This window comes from Leptodactylus fuscus, chromosome 11 (assembly GCF_031893055.1).
Source record: "Leptodactylus fuscus isolate aLepFus1 chromosome 11, aLepFus1.hap2, whole genome shotgun sequence".
Lineage (NCBI taxonomy): Eukaryota > Metazoa > Chordata > Amphibia > Anura > Leptodactylidae > Leptodactylus > Leptodactylus fuscus.
The window spans coordinates 12,741,813-12,762,555 of NC_134275.1; the positions used below are offsets into that span (position 1 = coordinate 12,741,813).

A 20,743-nucleotide genomic window follows, 5' to 3' on the forward strand; every position below is an offset into this window, starting at 1 on the left:
TACACTGTCTATATATACTACACAGACCTGTATTATATACTGTACAGTACACTGTCTATATATACTACACAGACCTGTATTATATACTGTACAGTACATTGTCTCTATATACTATACAGACCTGTATCATATACTGTACAGTAGACTTTCTATATACTACACAGACTTGTAGTATATACTGTACAGTAGACTGCCTCTATATACTATACAGACCTGTATTATATACTGTACAGTAGACTGCCTCTATATACTACACATACCTGTATACTACACATACCTCTATAATACAGGTCTGTGTAGTATATAGAGACAGTCTACTGTACAGTATATAATACAGGTCTGTATAGTATATAGAGACAGTCTACTGTGCAGTATATACTATAGGTCTGTGTAGATATTTTACATTAACCCTTTCCATGGCCGGACATGGCTGATATCAGGGTGTCATAGACAGCGGTATTAGCGGCCCGGATTGTCCACGTTATGACAGGTGGAGATGATATTTTGGGGTGTCTTCTGCTCCCCTGCACAGTGGACTCAGTGATGGGGATAGATAAGACGGAGCAGGCGGGTGGTCTTGTCTGACAGTCTCTCGGTGTGAGCGTTGCCATGGTAACAGGCGTAGGGAGGTCTCCCGCTTACGTCGCTGGCTGGCCTCTCTGAGCTCCGGAGCAGATGTGACATGGAGTCCTCCCGGCTGCTCTGACAACCCTCCGCATCTCGCCCCCTTGGCGCTGGTTGAAGCGACTCTGGATCCCACCGTACGAGGCGCCTTCCATCCTGCGATATTCGTTGATGGGCTTGCCCCTTCTGTCATTCTGATGGTTTTTGTCTCCTCGATCCACAGGGGTTCTTCAGCCCACGGCTCAAAGGATCCATCAAACGGACTAAAAGCCCAAGCTCGAGCGGGACAGCGGCCTCCTGCGTGTGGACAATGAGCGGTAAGGAGCTTGTGGGGTGTCATCAGGGGGTGACATCAGGTGGCGTACCCAAAGAACAGGAGGGTGACAGCGCCCTGTTATCCACATGTTAGCACCACAAGCCCAGGTCAACTTCCTGGAAATTCACTTTGAGGAATGACATGTGGCCACAAGGGGTTAATATTAATCATGGCGGATTCTGTTCTAATTGTACCTGCAAAGATGCAGTGAAGGGGTTAACGCTGTGCTGTGTATATACGTACTATGTGTGACCTCCTGCCTGGTATACAGGAAACGTTTGCGTGTATACATATATATAATCTGTAGGACAGCGGTGATCTCCTGTATGTGTATATACTGTGTATGTCTGTGTGTATTTAAGATAAGTGAGTACTCTTCCATACTGTCCGGCATTTATGGTCATCCCCTATAGCACTGTACAGGCCCCAATACATCCTTGGTCGATTCATTCACAGAACTGTATGGGGAATATCACAGACATGGAGCACTACACGTATGTACAAGATTATAGTGAGGGAGCTGGGATGCAGAAGGAATGTAGAGCCCACCCCCACAGTATAATGCTCCACATGGTATATAATGCTGCACAGTATAATGCTCCAAATGGTATATAATGCTGCGCAGTACAATGCTCCACATGGTATATAATGCTGCACAGTATAATTCCCCACATGGTATATAATGCTGCACAGTATAATGCTCCAAATGGTATATAATGCTGCACAGTATAATGCTCCACTTGGTATATAATGCTGCACAGTATAATGCTCCACTTGGTATATAATGCTGCACAGTATAATGCTCCACATGGTATATAAAGCTGCACAGTATAATGCTCCACATGGTATATAATACTCCACCTGGTATATAATGATACACAGTATAATGCTCCACATGGTATATAGGGCTCCACATGGTGTATAATGCTCTCCATGGTATGTTGTGCTCCACATGGTATATAATGATGCACACTATAATGCTCTACATGGTATATAATGCTCCACAATGCCCTCCACAGTATAAAATTCTCCCCTGAGCCCCCTACAGTGGCCACACATGGTGTATAATGCTCCACAGTATACTTCTCCATGTAGTACATAATGCTACCCTTTATAATCCTCCACCTGGTTTAATGCTTCACATGGTATATAATACTCTGCATGGTATAATATGTTCTGCATGGTGTATAATGCTCCACATGTTATATAATTCCCCACATGATATATAATGCTCCATGTGGTATATAATACTCCACAGTATTATTTTCCACATGGTATATAATGCTCTTTATGTTATATAATGCTAAACAGTGTAATGCTCCTCTTGTTAAGATGATGTTCCACATGGTCTACTATGCTCCACATGGTATGTAATGCCTCAAATGATATATTGCTCCATGTGGTATATAATGGTCCCTGTGCCCCCCCCAGGAGCCACCACAAAGTATAATGCTCCACAGTGGCCCCACAAAGTTCAATATACTCCACAGTGTCTCTACACAGTATAATATGCTCCACAGAGCATATAGGCCTCACATAATATAATATACTTCACAGTGTCCTCCACACAGTATAATATGCTCCACAGTATCCATTACATAGTATAATATGCTAAAAAGTGTCTCTACACAGTATAATATGCTCTATAGTGTCTACACAGTATAATATGATCCACAGTGTCTCTACATAGTATAATATGCTCCACAGTATCCTCTACACAGTATAATATGCTCCACAGATTTCCTCCATTCAGTATAATATACTCCACAGTGTCCTCCATACAGTATAATATATTCCACAGTGTTCCCACACAGTATTATATGCTCCACAGAGGCCCCCATACAGTATAATATGCTCCACAGTATCCTATACATGGTATAATATGCGCCAGTGTCCTTTACACAGTATAATATGCTCCACAGTAACCTCTACACAGTATAATATGTTCCACAGAGGCCCCACACAGTATATTATACTCCACAGAGGCCCCACACAGTATAATATACTGCACAGTGTTCCCACACAGTATAATATACCCCACAGTGTCTTCCATACAGTATAATATATTTCACAGTGTTCTCACACAGGATTATATGCTCCACAGAGGCCCCACACACAGTATAATATGCTCCACAGAGCATATAGGCCTCACATAGTATAATATACTTCACAGTGTCCTTTACACAGTATAATATGCTCCACAGTATCCTCATCATAGTATAATATGCTCCACATTATCCTCAACATAGTATAATATGCTCCACAGTTTTTCCTCCATTCAGTATAATATACCCCACAGTGTCCTGCATACAGTATAATACAGTGTTGGCCAAAAGTATTGGCACCCCTGCAATTCTGTCAGATAATACTCGTTGTCTTCCAGAAAATGATTGCAAGCACAAACTCTTTGGTATTAATATCTTCATTTATTTTGCTTGCAATGAAAAAACACAAAAGAGAATGAAAAAAAGTCAAATCATTGATCATTTTACACAAAACTCCAAAAATGGGCTGGACAAAAGTATTGGCCCCCTCAGCCTAATACTTGGTCGCACAACATTTAGACAAAATAACTGCGAACAACCGCTTCCGGTAACTATCAATGAGTTTCTTACAAGGCTCTGCTGGAATCTTAGACCATTCTTCTTTGGCAAACTGCTCCAGGTCCCCCCTGAGATGTGAAGGGGGCCTTCTCCAAACTGCCACCAAGAGATCTCTCCTCCCCCCCACAGGTGTTCTATGGGATTCAGGGCTGGACTCATTGCTGCCACTTTACAAGTCTCCAGGGCTTTCTCTCACCACCATTTTCTAGTGCTGACCTGAAGTGTGTTTTGGGTCCTTGTCCTGCTGGAAGACCCCTGACCTCTGAGGGAGACCCAGCTTTCTCACACTGGGCCCTACATTATGCTGCACAATGTGTTGGTAGTCTTCAGACTTCATAATGCCATGCACACGGTCAAGCAGTCCAGTGCCAGAGGCAGCAAAGCAACCCCAAAACATCAGGGCACCTCCGCCATGTCTGACTGTAGGGGGCGTCTTCTTTTCTTTGAAGGCCTCTTTTTTTTTCCTGTAAACTCTATGTTGAGGCCTTTTCCTACTTTTGTCTCCTCTGACCAGAGAACATTCTTCCAAAACGTTTTTGGCTTTCTCAGGTAAGTTTTGGCAAACTCCAGCCTGGCTTTTTTCTGTCTCTGGGTAAGAAGTGGGGTCTTCCTGGGTATCCTACAATACAGTCCCTTTTCATTCAGATGCCGACGGATAGTACGGGGTGACACTGTTGTACCCTCGGACTGCAGGGAAGCTTGAACTTCTTTGGATATTAGTTGAGGTTCTTTATCCACCATCCGCACAATCTTGCGATTAAATCTCTCATCAATTTTTCTTTTCCGTCCACATCTAGGGAGGTTAGCCACAGTGCCATGGACTTTAAACTTCTTGATGACACTGCGCACGGTAGACACAGGAACATTCAGGTCTTTGGAGATGGACTTGTAGCCTTGAGATTGCTCATACTTCCTCACAATTTTGCTTCTCAAGTCCTCAGACAGTTCTTTGGTCTTCTTTCTTTTCTCCATGCTCAATGTGGTCACACAAGGACACAGGACAGAGGTGGAGTCAACTTTAATCCATTTCAACTGGCTGCAAGTGTGATTTAGTTATTGCCACCACCTGTTAGGTGCCTCAAGTAAGTAACAGGTGCTGTTAATTACACAAATTAGAGAAGCATCACATGATTTTTCAAACAGTGCCAATACTTTTGTCTACCCCCTTTTTATGTTTGGTGTGTAATTATATCCAATTTGGCTTTTTGACAATTCTTTTTGTGGTTTTCCATTTAAGACAAATTAATGAAGATAATAATACCAAAGAATTTGTGATTGCAATCATTTTCTGGAAGAAAATGAGTATTATCTGACAGAATTGCAGGGGTGCCAATACTTTTGGCCAACACTGTATATTCCACAGTGTTCCCACACAGTATTATATGCTCCACAAAGGCCCCCACACAGTATAACATGCTCCACAGTGTCTCCACACAGTATAATATGCTCGAGTCTCCTCTATATAGTATAATATACCCCACAGTGTCCTCCACACAGTATAATATGCTCCACAGTGTCCTCCATACAGTATAATATACCCCCACAGTGTCCTCCATACAGTATAATATATTCCACAGTGTTCCCACACAGTATGTATGCTCCACAGGGGCCCACACATGGTATTATATACTCCACAGGGTCCCACACACTGTATTATATGCTCCACAGTCTCCTCTATACAGTATAATATATTCCACAGTGTTCCCACACAGTATTATATGCTACTCAGAGGCCCCCACACAGTATAATATGTTCCAGTCTCCGCTATACAATATAATATACCCCATAGTGTCCTCCATACAGTATAATATATTACACAGTGTTCCCACACAGTATTATATGCTCCACAGAGGCCCCCACACAGTATTATATGCTCCACAGATGCCCCGACATAGTATAATATACTCCACCGTGTTCCCACACAGTATAATATGCTCCACAGAGGCCCCCACACAGTATAATATGCTCCACAGTCTCCTCTATACAGTATACTATATCCCACAGTGTCCTCTATATAGTATAATATATTCCACAGTGTTCCCACACAGTATTATATGCTCGACAGTGTCCTCTATACAGTATAATATACTCCACAGTGTTCCCACACAGTATTATATGCTCCACAGAGGCTCCACATAGTATTATATGTTCCACAGAGGCCCCACACAGTATAATATACTCAACAGTGTTCCCACACAGTATAATATGCTCCACAAAGGCCCCCACACAGTATTATATGCTCCCAGCAACCCCTTCAGCCAGTTGAGTTCCTCAGAATTTGTTTTGATGAATGTTTGTGAGATTGGGTGCTCCGGTTTGTCACATGACACAGGGCACATGACTTGGGATGCTGGGCCAGGTTCCATTAGCCAGGTGGCCGGACACCGGACCTCTCTGGGCCCATTGAAGGATCCTCCAGTGGGCCAGTCTAACTCTGTGTGATACAACCGCTAAAGCTTGGCCCAAACTGGATCATGTGACAGGACAAAGACCCGAGATGAGGATTATTATGTCCAGAGATTTGTTGCTCAAGGGACTCTTGTAGTCTCTGACACCTTTCTGTAGAAAGCAGATGCAGGTTGTCGGACTGAGGCAGACTTCTCCATCTTCTACACCCCCCCCCCCCCAGCCCCGCACTCCATCGGGTTGACTTTCCCCTCGTTAGCAGTTTCTTGTAATTAGACATAGAAGACAAGGCAGATTGAGCGGCGACTTGTCTTCCGTACATTAATCCACGCCGCTGCCAGGTAATTTGCGGTTGTCAGAAGAGGCGGCAGCAGCAGATGTGATCAGGAGTGTGCCGGCGCCGCTTATCTACTACATTAATATTCATGTCAGCCCACAAAACAACGACAATGCCGGCAGCACTACAACGTAATGACAGCCCCAGAGCCTGTCACTGCAATATGGAGGACAGTATACAGCATATAAGAGGAGGCCAAGGAAAGCAATATACTAGTGTAAGACTATATATACTGGGAATCTCCTGTACATAATTCTATATGTACAGCCGGTATAACTTGGGTATATACTGTATATAATTATATATGTCCACCTGGTATAACCTGGACATCTCCTGTATATAATTATATATGTACAGCCGGTATAACCTGGGGATCTCCTGTGTATAATTATATATGTACAGCCGGTATATCCTGGGTATACACTGTATATAATTATATATGTACAGCCAGTATAACCTGGGTATACACTGTATATAATTACATATGTACAGCCGGTATAATCAGGGTATATACTGTATATAATTATATATGTACAGCCAGTATAACCTGGGTATACACTGTATATAATTACATATGTACAGCCAATACATACTGGGTATCTCCTGTATATAATTCTACATGTACAGCTGGTATAACCTGGGTATGTACTGTATATAATTCTATATGTACATCTGGTATAACCTGGGTATCTCCTGTATATAATTAAATATGTACAGCCGGTATAGCCTGGGTATATACTTATATAATTATATATGTTCAGCTAGTATAACCTGGGTATCTCCTGTATATAATTATATACAGTCCTATGAAAAAGTTTGGGCACCCCTATTAATCTTAATCATTTTTTGTTCTAAATATTTTGGTGTTTGCAACAGCCATTTCAGTTTGATATATGTAATAACTGATGGACACAGTAATATTTCAGGATTGAAATGAGGTTTATTGTACTAACAGAAAATGTGCAATATGCATTAAACCAAAATTTGACCGGTGCAAAAGTATGGGCACCCTTATCATTTTATTGATTTGAATTCCCCTAACTACTTTTTACTGACTTACTGAAGCACAAAATTGGTTTTGTAACCTCAGTGAGCTTTGAACTTCATAGCCAGATGTATCCAATCATAAGAAAAGGTATTTAAGGTGGCCAATTGCAAGTTGATCTCCTATTTGAATCTCCTCTGAAGAGTGGCATCATGGGCTACTCAAAACAACTCTCAAATTATCTGAAAACAAAGATTGTTCAACATAGTTGTTCAGGGGAAGGATACAAAAAGTTGTCTCAGAGATTTAACCTGTCAGTTTCCACTGTGAGGAACATAGTAAGGAAATGGAAGACCACAGGGACAGTTCTTGTTAAGCCCAGAAGTGGCAGGCCAAGAAAAATATCAGAAAGGCAGAGAAGAAGAATGGTGAGAACAGTCAAGGACAATCCACAGACCACCTCCAAAGAGCTGCAGCATCATCTTGCTGCAGATGTGTCACTGTGCATTGGTAACAATACAGCGCACTTTGCACAAATAGAAGCTGTATGGGAGAGTGATGAGAAAGAAGCCGTTTCTGCACGTACGCCACAAATAGAGTTGCCTGAGGTATGAAAAAGCACATTTGGACAAGGCAGCTTCATTTTGGAAACAAAAATTGAGTTGTTTGGTTATAAAAAAAGGCGTTATGCATGGCGTCCAAAAAGAAACAGCATTCCAAGAAAAACACATGCTACCCACTGTAAAATTTGGTGGAGGTTCCATCATGTTTTGGGGCTGTGTGGCCAATGCCGGCATCGGGAATCTTGTTAAAGTTGAGAGTCGCATGGATTCCACTCAGTATCAGCAGATTCTTGAGAATAATGTTCAAGAATCAGTGACGAAGTTGAAGTTACGCCGGGGATGGATATTTCAGCAAGACAATGATCCAAAACACCGCTCCAAATCCTCAGGCATTCATGCAGAGGAACAATTACAATGTTCTGGAATGGCCATCCCAGTCCCCAGACCTGAATATCATTGAACATCTGTGGGATGATTTGAAGCGGGCTGTCCATGCTCGGCGACCATCTAACTTAACTGAACTTGAATTGTTTGTCCAAAATACCTTTATCCAGGATCCAGGAACTGATTAAAAGCTACAGGAAGCGACTAGAGGCTGTTATCTTTGCAAAAGGAGGATCTACTAAATATTAATGTCACTTTTCTGTTGAGGTGCCCATACTTTTGCACCGGTCAAATTTTGGTTTAATGCATATTGCACATTTTCTGTTAGTACAATAAACCTCATTTCAATCCTGAAATATTACTGTGTCCATCAGTTATTAGATATATCAAACTGAAATGGCTGTTATAAACACCAAAATATTTAGAACTAAAAATGATTAAGATTAATAGGGGTGCCCAAACTTTTTCATAGGACTGTATGTTCAGCTCGAATAACCTGAGTATCTGCTGTATATAATTCTATATGTACAGCTGGTATAACCTGGGTATATACTGTATATAATTCTATATGTACAGCCGGTATAACCTGGGTATATAATTATACATGTACAGCTGGTATAACCTGGGGATCTCCTGTAAATAATTCTATATGTACAGCCGGTATAACCTGGGTATGTACCATATATCATTTTATATGTACAGCTGGTATAACCTGGGGATCTCCTGTATATAATTCTATAAGTACAGCCGCTATAACCTGGGTATATACTGTATATAATCATATATTGTCATGGTCTGGGATTGCTAGGTGGGGTGGCATAGACACACAAGTCCAGTTTCTTTAGTCCAAACAAAGGTAGAGATTATTTTCACTCAAAACAAAACGGTGCAGCAACAAAAGGAAACAATACAAAAATAAATCCCTGCCCGGCTGGGCTCTAACTAAACATAGAATAGGTTACCTCACCTAGGATAACAGAAATCCAAAAAGCCAGTAGAATCATTCAGGATACAGCTCCCCCCCAAAAAATATGACCTCTCTGTTGGCTCTCCAGCCAAGCTCTACCAAAGGTCTGCTGCTGGAGCTGACTTCTTAAGCTTCCTAGACGAGGAGACTCTCAACAGCTGAGTAGCTGCCGGAACATCCTCAAAGTGTGGACTGGAGGGGGGTGGAATGACAGGTCCCACTACCAACCTACCTGCCATTCCTAAAAATCCAGCCCAGTAACCGTAACTTTGAAATAACACTCAGTCTGGAGTTTTCTCATCTCACCCACCTTAGTAGTCTGGGTGAGATGTACACCCCCTCCATTACCTGACCAGCCATCGGCTTACAATATGTACAGCTGATATAACCTGGGTATACCCTGTGTATAATTATATATGTACAACTGGTATAACCCAGGTATCCCCTGTATATAATTATATATGTTCAGCTGGTATAACCTGGGTATATACTGTATAGCATTATATATGTACAGCTGGTATAACCTGAGTATCTTCTGTATATAATTCTATATGTACAGCTGGAATAACCTAGATATCTCCCAGGTTATACCAGCCAACTTCCTGGTGCACTGAATACTAATATGCCGGCCTCACGGTGCACTGAATATTAATGAGCCGACCTCTCGGTGCACTGAATACTAATATGCCGAGCTCTCAGTGCAGTTGATATTAATGAGCCGGCCTCTCGGTGCACTGAATATTAATGAGCAAACCTCTCGGTGCACTGAATATTAATGAGCAAACCTCTCGGTGCACTGAATAGTAATGAGCCGATCTCTCGATGCACTGAATACTAATGAGCCGACCTCTTGGTGCACTTAATACTAATGAGCCGATCTCTCGGTGCACTGAATACTAATGAGCCGATCTCTTGGTGCACTAAATATTAATGAGCTGACCTCTCGGTGCACTGAATAGTAATAAGCTGACCTCTCGGTGCACTGAATATTAATGAGTAAACCTCTCGGTGCACTGAATATTAATGAGTAAACCTCTCGGTGCACTGAATATTAATGAGCCGATCTCTCGGTGCACTGAATACTAATGAGCCAACCTCTCGGTGCACTTAATACTAATGAGCCGACCTCTCAGTGCACTGAATACTAATGAGCCGATCTCTTGGTGCACTAAATATTAATGAGCTGACCTCTCGGTGCACTGAATAGTAATAAGCTGACCTCTCGGTGCACTGAATATTAATGAGCTGACCTCTCGGCACACTGAATATTAATGAGCTGACCTCTCGGTAAACTGAATATTAATGAGTAAACCTCTTGGTGCACTGAATATTAATGAGTAAACCTCTCGGTGCACTGAATATTAATGAGTAAACCTCTCAGTGCACTAAATACTAATGAACTGACCTCTTGGTGCACTTAATACTAATGAGCCGACCTCTCGGTGCACTTAATACTAATGAGCCGAGCTCTCGGTGCACTGAATACTAATGAGACGACCTCTCGGTGCACTTAATACTAATGAACTGACCTCTTGGTGCACTTAATACTAATGAGCCGACCTCTCGGTGCACTTAATACTAATGAGCCGAGCTCTCGGTGCACTGAATATTAATGAGCTGACCTCTCGGTGCACTGAATATCAATGAGCCGACCTCTCGGTGCACTGAATACTAATGAGCCGACTTTTCGGTGCACTGAATACTAATATGCCGAGCTCTCGGTGCAGTTGATATTAATGAGCCGGCCTCTCGGTGCACTGAATATTAATGAGCAAACCTCTTGGTGCACTGAATATTAATGAGCAAACCTCTCGGTGCACTGAATAGTAATGAGCCGATCTCTCGGTGCACTTAATACTAATGAGCCAACCTCTCGGTGCACTTAATACTAATGAGCCGATCTCTCAGTGCACTGAATACTAATGAGCTGACCTCTGGGTGCACTGAATATTAATGAGCCGAGCTCTCGGTGCACTGAATAGTAATGAACTGACCTCTCGCACTGAATATTAATGAGCCGACCTCTCGGTGCACTGAATACTAATGAGCCGACCTTTCGGTGCACTGAATACTAATGAGCCGATCTCTCAGTGCACTGAATACTAATGAGCTGACCTCTGGGTGCACTGAATATTAATGAGCCGACCTCTCAGTGCACTGAATATTAAAGAGCCGACCTCTCGGTGAACTGAATATTAATGAGCCTACCTCTCAGTGCACGGAATACTAATGAGCCGACCTCTCGGTGCACTGAATACTAATGAGATGACCTCTCGGTGTACTTAATACTAATGAGCTGACCTCTCAGGGCACTGAATACTAATGAGCCGACCTCTCTTTACAGTGAATATTAATGAGCCGATCTATCGGTGCACTGAATAGTAATGAACCGATCTCTCTTTGCACTGAATACTAAAGAGCCGACCTCTGGGTGCACTGAATATTAATGAGCTGACCTCTCGATGCACTGAATATTAATGAGCTGACCTCTCGGTGCACTGAATATTAATGAGCCGACCTTTCGGTGCACTGAATACTAATGAGCCGACCTTTGGGTGCACTGAATACTAATGAGCCGACTTTTCGGTGCCCTGAATATTAATGAGCCAACCTTTCAGTGCACTGAATACTAATGAGCTGACTTTTCGGTGCACTGAATATTAATTAGCCAACTGGGTGAGGGGACCTGCAAACTGAATTGTCTTTTTATTGGGGTCTTCTGAGATGGTTTTGGCTGGGGATCCAGTGGAGAGTCCCTGTTTGGGTCCCCATCCCTCTGATCCCCTGTGGTGCACCAATTATTAATGCTCTTGTATGTGGGCACATTAACCCCTGCTGGTTGGCTCTGCAGCCCCCTTTAAGCTGTGTTTACACCCAGGACTTTTCTATTGACCCTGTAGTTCTGGATTTGTCTAGATTTCTAGCATTGCCTGTAATCTGTTACGTTGCCAGTCATTGATTTGCGCATGCTGCCCTATTTACTCTGAATCTGCCTGACATGATCTTAGATGTGTACAGATCCTTAGCTACACTGGATGTGTGGAGCTGTGTGCACTTGGAGCAGGTTATGTTCCTGGGTATTAGTGGCTGATACTGCCGGACTTGTACTGTGAGTCCGTCCCTGCGTTTCGTCTCTTTCGTCTCTTCTGCTGGAACATGTCGGTAAAATTGGATGATCAGCAGCGCGTTCCAGCACTTTATCTCTCCATCAGGTGCGGCTCTCTGTAGATCAGATACAAATAGCACGACATGGTCAGGTTGCTGCACCGGAATGATGAGCATGAAATTCGCCACGCTCCTGGAATGAGAAAGCAGTGCTGATGTCCTCCTGCATAATTCATCCCATGTACACGCTCGCTGGCTCGCTGCCTGCGTACTTGGCACCAGGAGGCCTCAGATTTGCTGCTCTCTCCCAGATCCCCATCCTCATAGCCCCGTGGGTCCCGTCTGTTGTGTATGGGGTGACAGCGGCCGATCAGATGGGCATGTCCAATACCTATCGTAATGAATCAGAGCGGTGGCGCAGCCCCCCTCCCACCTTCCTATAGTCGTGTCTTGGCGCACCCCCCACTTTGTGTTTGGGGCTGTGAAGGAGTCACGTAGGCAGCGTACGGTAAATATTGTTCTATATGGAAGGGGAAGCAGCAGATGTTGTTGGTTTGTGAGTCCTCCAATATGCACATTCACACACGAGACTTGTTCGCAGCTCCATGTCCTGGCGATGACGGCTGCTCAGATGGAGAACTTGTTGCAGCTCCAGAATTCTGTGTCCTTAAGTCACTTGTCATAAGAATCTGCACCAATTGCAGAACGTGGCGTCACTACAGAGGACTCAAAACAGCCACAAACAAGGAGGGAAATGTCCTCGGCCTTACGTCTGGGTTCAGACTGTATGAGTTGGTGCTGTCTATATCCCTCCCCTATCACTTGTATCTCCTCCGGGTGGCGCTGTCTATATCCTCCCCTATCACTTGTATCTCCTCCGGGTGGTGCTGTCTATATCCCTCCCCTATCACTTGTATCTCCTCCAGGTGGCGCTGTCTATATCCTCCCCTATCACTTGTATCTCCTCCAGGTGGCGCTGTCTATATCCTCCCTTATCACTTGTATCTCCTCCGGGTGGCGCTGTCTATATCCTCCCCTATCACTTGTATCTCCTCCAGGTGGCGCTGTCTATATCCTCCCCTATCACTTGTATCTCCTCCAGGTGGCGCTGTCTATATCCCTCCCCTATCACTTGTATCTCCTTCAGGTGGCGCTGTCTATATCCCTCCCCTATCACTTGTATCTCCTCCAGGTGGCGCTGTCTATATCCTCCCCTATCACTTGTATCTCCTCCGGGTGGCGCTGTCTATATCCTCCCCCATCACTTGTATCTCCTCCGGGTGGCGCTGTCTATATCCTCCCCTATCACTTGTATCTCCTCCGGGTGGCGCTATCTATATCCTCCCCTATCACTTGTATCTCCTCCGGGTGGCGCTGTCTATATCCTCCCCTATCACTTGTATCTCCTCCGGGTGGCGCTGTCTATATCCTCCCCTATCACTTGTATCTCCTCCGGGTGGCGCTGTCTATATCCTCCCCTATCACTTGTATCTCCTCCGGGTGGCGCTGTCTATATCCTCCCCTATCACTTGTATCTCCTCCGGGTGGCGCTGTCTATATCCTCCCCTATCACTTGTATCTCCTCTGGGTGGAGCTGTCTATATCCTCCCCTATCACTTGTATCTCCTCCGGGTGGCGCTGTCTATATCCTCCCCTATCACTTGTATCTCCTCCGGGTGGCGCTGTCTATATCCTCCCCTATCACTTGTATCTCCTCCGGGTGGCGCTGTCTATATCCCTCCCCTATCACTTGTATCTCCTCCAGGTGGCGCTGTCTACATCCTCCCCTATCACTTGTATCTCCTCCGGGTGGCGCTGTCTATACCCTCCCCTATCACTTGTATCTCCTCTGGGTGGAGCTGTCTATATCCCTCCCCTATCACTTGTATCTCCTCCGGGTGGCGCTGTCTATATCCCTCCCCTATCACTTGTATCTCCTCCGGGTGGCGCTGTCTATACCCTCCCCTATCACTTGTATCTCCTCCGGGTGGCGCTGTCTATATCCTCCCCTATCACTTGTATCTCCTCCGGGTGGCGCTGTCTATATCCTCTCCTATCACTTGTATCTCCTCCGGGTGGCGCTGTCTATATCCTCCCCTATCACTTGTATCTCCTCCGGGTGGCGCTGTCTATATCCTCCCCTATCACTTGTATCTCCTCCGGGTGGCGCTGTCTATATCCTCCCCTATCACTTGTATCTCCTCCGGGTGGAGCTGTCTATATCCTCCCCTATCACTTGTATCTCCTCCGGGTGGCGCTGTCTATATCCTCCCCTATCACTTGTATCTCCTCCGGGTGGCGCTGTCTACATCCTCCCCTATCACTTGTATCTCCTCCGGGTGGCGCTGTCTATATCCTCCCCTATCACTTGTATCTCCTCCGGGTGGAGCTGTCTATATCCTCCCCTATCACTTGTATCTCCTCCGGGTGGCGCTGTCTATATCCTCCCCTATCAACTGTATTTCCTCCGAGTGGCCATTCAGGGGTCACAGCCACCATTCAGGGGCCACAGCCACCATTCAGGGGTCACAGCCACCATTCAGGGGTCATGGCCGCCATTCAGGGGCTATGGCCGCCATTCAGGGGCCACGGCCGCCATTCAGGGGCTACGGCCGCCATTCAGGGGTCATGGCCGTCATTCAGGGGCTACGGCCGTCATTCAGGGGTCATGGCTGCCATTCAGGGGCCACGGCTGTTCTTATTTCTGACTTTTTTCCATAGAAACACAAAACAACAAAACCTCAGCTGTGGCGCAGACAATGGGAGGGCCCAGGAGCGACGATCCTCTATAGTTACTCCTGGCAGTGCTGCAGGGGGCGGGTCTGACACGTCAGGGCAGTCACCAGGGGTTTGTAGACTTGGGGAGGCCCTGCAGCTTTTCCTCCACTGTACAATCTGCCGCATGATCAGACATATGGCGGCCATAACTAGGGTCACGCTAAGAGGTCACCTCCAGATTTCAGAGATCTGAACTTGCGCCCATGACGACGCTGCGAATATCCCTAAGCGAAGCAGTCGTTGCTGTAACCATAGAAACAGGCCGGGATGGCAGTGTCTGTTGCTATGGTTACGAAGTTTCCATCAGAAGAGGAATAAGATGCCGAGGCCGAGTCTTATAAGATGCCGAGGCCGAGTCTTATAAGATGCCGAGGCCGAGTCTTATAAGATGCCGAGGCCGAGTCTTATAAGATACCGAGGCCGAGTCTTATAAGATGCCGAGGCCGAGTCTTATAAGATGCCGAGGCCGAGTCTTATAAGATGCCGAGGCCGAGTCTTATAAGATGCCGAGGCCGAGTCTTATAAGATACCGAGGCCGAGTCTTATAAGATGCTGAGGCCGAGTCTTCCCGCCGCTGAGATTGGGTCACTTCACATTGGGCAACTCTACGAGATCCAGAGACGACGACTCAAGCTCCGGAATTCTATTTATGAAGCAGGAAGCGCAGGATGAACAGACTGAAGTCTACATCACACCAGAGCAGGGAATTGTGGGAGGTCGTGACAGGCGTCTGTACTGAGACTGAGCCTATGGGGATGTGCGGACCAATGTCATGTCTGTCTATGATCAAAACGACCCCAAACTCTGCTGTACAGTAGGCTGTCTATATACACCACACAGACCTGTATTATATACTGTACAGTAGACTGCCTCTATATACTACACAGACCTGTATTATATACTGTACAGTAGACTGCCACTATATACATAGTGTATGACACTTCCAGGGCTCCTAGGACTATATATATACAGTCCTATGAAAAAGTTTGTGCACCCCTATTAATCTTAATCATTTTTAGTTCTAAATATTTTGGTGTTTATAACAGCCATTTCAGTTTGATATATCTAATAACTGATGGACACAGTAATATTTCAGGATTGAAATGAGGTTTATTGTACTAACAGAAAATGTGCAATATGCATTAAACCAAAATTTGACCGGTGCAAAAGTATGGGCACCTCAACAGAAAAGTGACATTAATATTTAGTAGATCCTCCTTTTGCAAAGATAACATCCTCTAGTCGCTTCCTGTAGCTTTTAATCAGTTCCTGGATCCTGGATAAAGGTATTTTGGACAAACAATTCAAGTTCAGTTAAGTTAGATGGTCGCCGAGCATGGACAGCCCGCTTCAAATCATCCCACAGATGTTCAATGATATTCAGGTCTGGGGACTGGGATGGCCATTCCAGAACATTGTAATTGTTCCTCTGCATGAATGCCTGAGGATTTGGAGCGGTGTTTTGGATCATTGTCTTGCTGAAATATCCATCCCCGGCGTAACTTCAACTTCGTCACTGATTCTTGAACATTATTCTCAAGAATCTGCTGATACTGAGTGGAATCCATGCGACTCTCAACTTTAACAAGATTCCCGATGCCGGCATTGGCCACACAGCCCCAAAGCATGATGGAACCTCCACCAAATTTTACAGTGGGTAGCATGTGTTTTTCTTGGAATGCTGTTTCTTTTTGGACGCCATGCATAACGCCTTTTTTTATAACCAAACAACTCAATTTTTGTTTCCAAAATGAAGCTGCCTTGTCCAAATGTGCTTTTTCATACCTCAGGCAACTCTATTTGTGGCGTACGTGCAGAAACGGCTTCTTTCTCATCACTCTCCCATACAGCTTCTATTTGTGCAAAGTGCGCTGTATTGTTACCGATGCACAGTGACACCATCTGCAGCAAGATGATGCTGCAGCTCTTTGGAGGTGGTCTGTGGATTGTCCTTGACTGTTCTCACCATTCTTCTTCTCTGCCTTTCTGATATTTTTCTTGGCCTGCCACTTCTGGGCTTAACAAGAACTGTCCCTGTGGTCTTCCATTTCCTTACTATGTTCCTCACAGTGGAAACTGACAGGTTAAATCTCTGAGACAACTTTTTGTATCCTTCCCCTGAACAACTATGTTGAACAATCTTTGTTTTCAGATCATTTGAGAGTTGTTTTGAGTAGCCCATGATGCCACTCTTCAGAGGAGATTCAAATAGGAGATCAACTTGCAATTGGCCACCTTAAATACCTTTTCTTATGATTGGATACATCTGGCTATGAAGTTCAAAGCTCACTGAGGTTACAAAACCAATTTTGTGCTTCAGTAAGTCAGTAAAAAGTAGTTAGGGGAATTCAAATCAATAAAATGATAAGGGTGCCCATACTTTTGCACCGGTCAAATTTTGGTTTAATGCATATTGCACATTTTCTGTTAGTACAATAAACCTCATTTCAATCCTGAAATATTACTGTGTCCATCAGTTATTACATATATCAAACTGAAATGGCTGTTGCAAACACCAAAATATTTAGAACAAAAAATGATTAAGATTAATAGGGGTGCCCAAACTTTTTCATAGGACTGTATATATATATCTATAATACATAGTGTATGACACTGCCGGGGCTCCTAGGACTATATACAGTATATCTCAATACACGCGGCACTGGCAAAACTATTCACCCTCGTGCTCAATGCTGGACACTTCCCCCAAGACTGGAACAAAGGCCTCATAACCCCCATCTACAAGAATGGGGACCAATATGACCCCAACAACTACAGAGGGATCTGCGTCAGCAGCACGCTGGGGAAACTGTTCAACAGCATCATCAATAACAGAATCCTCACCTTCCTCACACAACACGGGGTCCTCAGCAAGAGCCAAGCAGGGTTCATGCCAAACCACCGCACCACAGACCATATCTACACCCTGCACAGCCTCATCAAGACGCACGTCCACAACACCAGAAGAGGCAAGATATTCGCCTGCTTCGTGGACTTTAAGAAGGCGTTCAACTCAATATGGCACCCAGGCCTGCTCCTAAAACTCCTAGAGAGTGGAATAGGAGGAAGAACGTACAACGTCATCAAGAGCTCCTACACCGGAAACCAGTGCAGCGTGAAGGTGAATGGGAAAAGGACAGCATACTTCCAACAGGCCCGAGGGGTCAGACAAGGCTGTAGCCTGAGCCCAACGCTCTTCAACATCTACATCAATGAACTGGCTACAGCCCTGGAGGCCTCAACAACCCCAGGCCTCACCCTGAACGACCGAGAGGTGAAGTTCTTGCTATACGCCGACGACCTCCTACTCCTGGTCCCCACCAAGAAAGACCTCCAAGAAAGCCTGTCAGTGCTGAGAAAATTCAGCACCACATAGGCCCTACCCATCAACCAGAAGAAGACCAAAGTCATGGTATTTCAGAAGAAGGGCCACAATGAAGCCCCCACCCCAGAATTCACACTGAACGACTCCACACTGGAGAAAACCAACAGCTACACCTACCTGGGGCTGGAGCTCAGCCAATCAGGAAGCTTCAAAGCAGCAATAGAAACCCTGAAAGCAAAAGCCTGCAGAACCTTCTACGCCATCAGAAGAAAACTGTACAACCTCAAACCACCAGCGAGGGTCTGGCTGAAGATATTTGACGCAGTCATCACTCCGATCCTTCTCTATGGCAGTGAGGTTTGGGGCCCAGCCACCTACCAAGACCAGTCAAAGTGGGACTCTAGCCCAACAGAGACCTTTCACCTGGAGTTCTGCAAATACCTCCTCCATGTCCACCGCAACACCTCCAACATGGAATGCCGGGCAGAGCTAGGCAGACTCCCCCTATGGCTCACCATGCAGAAGAGGGCGCTATCATTCTGGACTCACATAGAGGGGCAGCAGTCCCGCCTCCTAACACCACCAAGCCTGGCTGAGCCACAGAGCCCCAAGAAAAACTGATACCCCCCAACCAAGCATCCACTATCTGCCAAGCCAAAACCCCCAACATGCCCTGAACAAGGCTCAAATAAAAGGAGTAATTGAGAGAGACAAAGAGCGGTACATCGAGGAATGGAGAAGCGCAATAAATAACTCCAAGAAACTCACCGTGTACCAGTCAATGCAAAGGGACTACACCATGGCCACCTACCTGGAGAGAATACGCCACCCCAAACACAGACAGACCCTGAGCCGGTACAGACTGAGCGCCCACAACCTGGAGATGGAAACGGGGTGACACAGGCAAACGTACAAGCCACGGGAGAACAGACTGTGCCAGCACTGTGACCAGGGGGCCCTAGAAGACGAGACCCACTTCCTGCTACACTGTACCAAATACTCAGCTGTGAGGGCCTTCTACTTCCAAAGACTCTGCCCACATCCCAGACTTCACATCTGCAGATGAAAAGAGGAAACTCTACATCCTACTGGGAGAAGAAGAGGCCACTGTGGAGATCGCTGCCCAATACGTGTCCAGCTGTCACGAAACAAGAGCAAGATGAGATCCCACAGAATGTTATACCCCAAACCACCCACCCCACCTCCCCATATAGCGGCCACCAATTAAGAGGAAGATGAGACTCCACGGACTGTTATACCCCAAATCAACCCCCCCCCCATTCCGCCCCCCGACTCCAACTCCCCCCCACACACACTTTACTAGCTTTGGCAATGCCAAATATCTATTCGGACGTGCCACTGTCAGGACTCCTAGGACTATATATATCTACTAGTAGAATACCCGTGGCTTTGCTCGCGGAAAATATATTAACTTGTTGGGTATGCTAGCTAACGTAAGATTTTCAGTGTCACACTAAATTTGATGTTACAGTAAATCTTTTTACCCACTTTAAATTTTTATTATTTTGTCATTTTGCTAATTTGTCGTGACATTGATGTGAACTTTTTTTTTTTTTATTTCAACATTTTCTTTGATTTTATATATTCAATACATATTATGTAGTATGAAGTATTACATCTATTTTGTTAACTGTTTTTTTTAAGTATATAAAACCTTTACACCCAATTAATTACATAGTGCAACTCTTCCCCCCCTCCCTCCAGTGTAATCTATAAGTAGTTCACGGGCAAAAGAGTAACATTGGTTTACAGTTACACAACTATCTATTGTGGTGCTTTTTGGTAAACAATGTTCCTGGTTTTACCTTCAGGTACATACCTGTATATGAAAAGATTTTGGGGGTTACCCACCCTAAAGCTAGCAACGTACAACTGTCCATGTGAAAAACACAACTCTAAAATAATGCCGGCTACTTGATTGACCTTGTGTTTTGTTTATAGTTATAGTAAATGCAAGTCGGATTGGGAACTGCAGACGCTTAAAATTGAAGGGCATGTTACTTGGTAGCAAAGGAATATGCAGAATAAAAACATTTGCTCCCTTAGGGTGCATTCACACTGAGTAAACGCTAGCTTATTCTGAACGTAAAACACGTTCAGAATAAGCGGCGTCTAAAGCAGCTCCATTCATTTCTATGGGAGCAGGGATACGAGCGCTCCCCATAGAAATGAATGGGCTGCTTCTTTCACTCCGTGCAGTCCCATTGAAGTGAATGGGGAGTGCCGGCGTGTACGCTCCGGCATGAGCAGAGCTTGCCGTATACGCCGGCACTCCCCATTCACTTCAATGGGACTGCACGGAGTGAAAGAAGCAGCCCATTCATTTCTA

The 20,743-nt window shown here is 45.0% G+C and overlaps 1 protein-coding gene across 1 annotated transcript in view; it reads left to right on the forward strand.

Annotated features, from left to right (window-relative positions):
• The first annotated feature begins 683 nt into the window (after positions 1-683).
• DAB2IP (DAB2 interacting protein) overlaps positions 684-20,743 on the forward strand; it is a 108,587-nt gene continuing 88,527 nt past the window's right edge. Inside the window, exons 1-2 of the mRNA XM_075260695.1 lie at positions 684-761; positions 848-941. The gene's annotated coding sequence lies outside the window, so the exon portion shown is untranslated. The remainder of the gene's footprint in view (positions 762-847; positions 942-20,743) is intronic.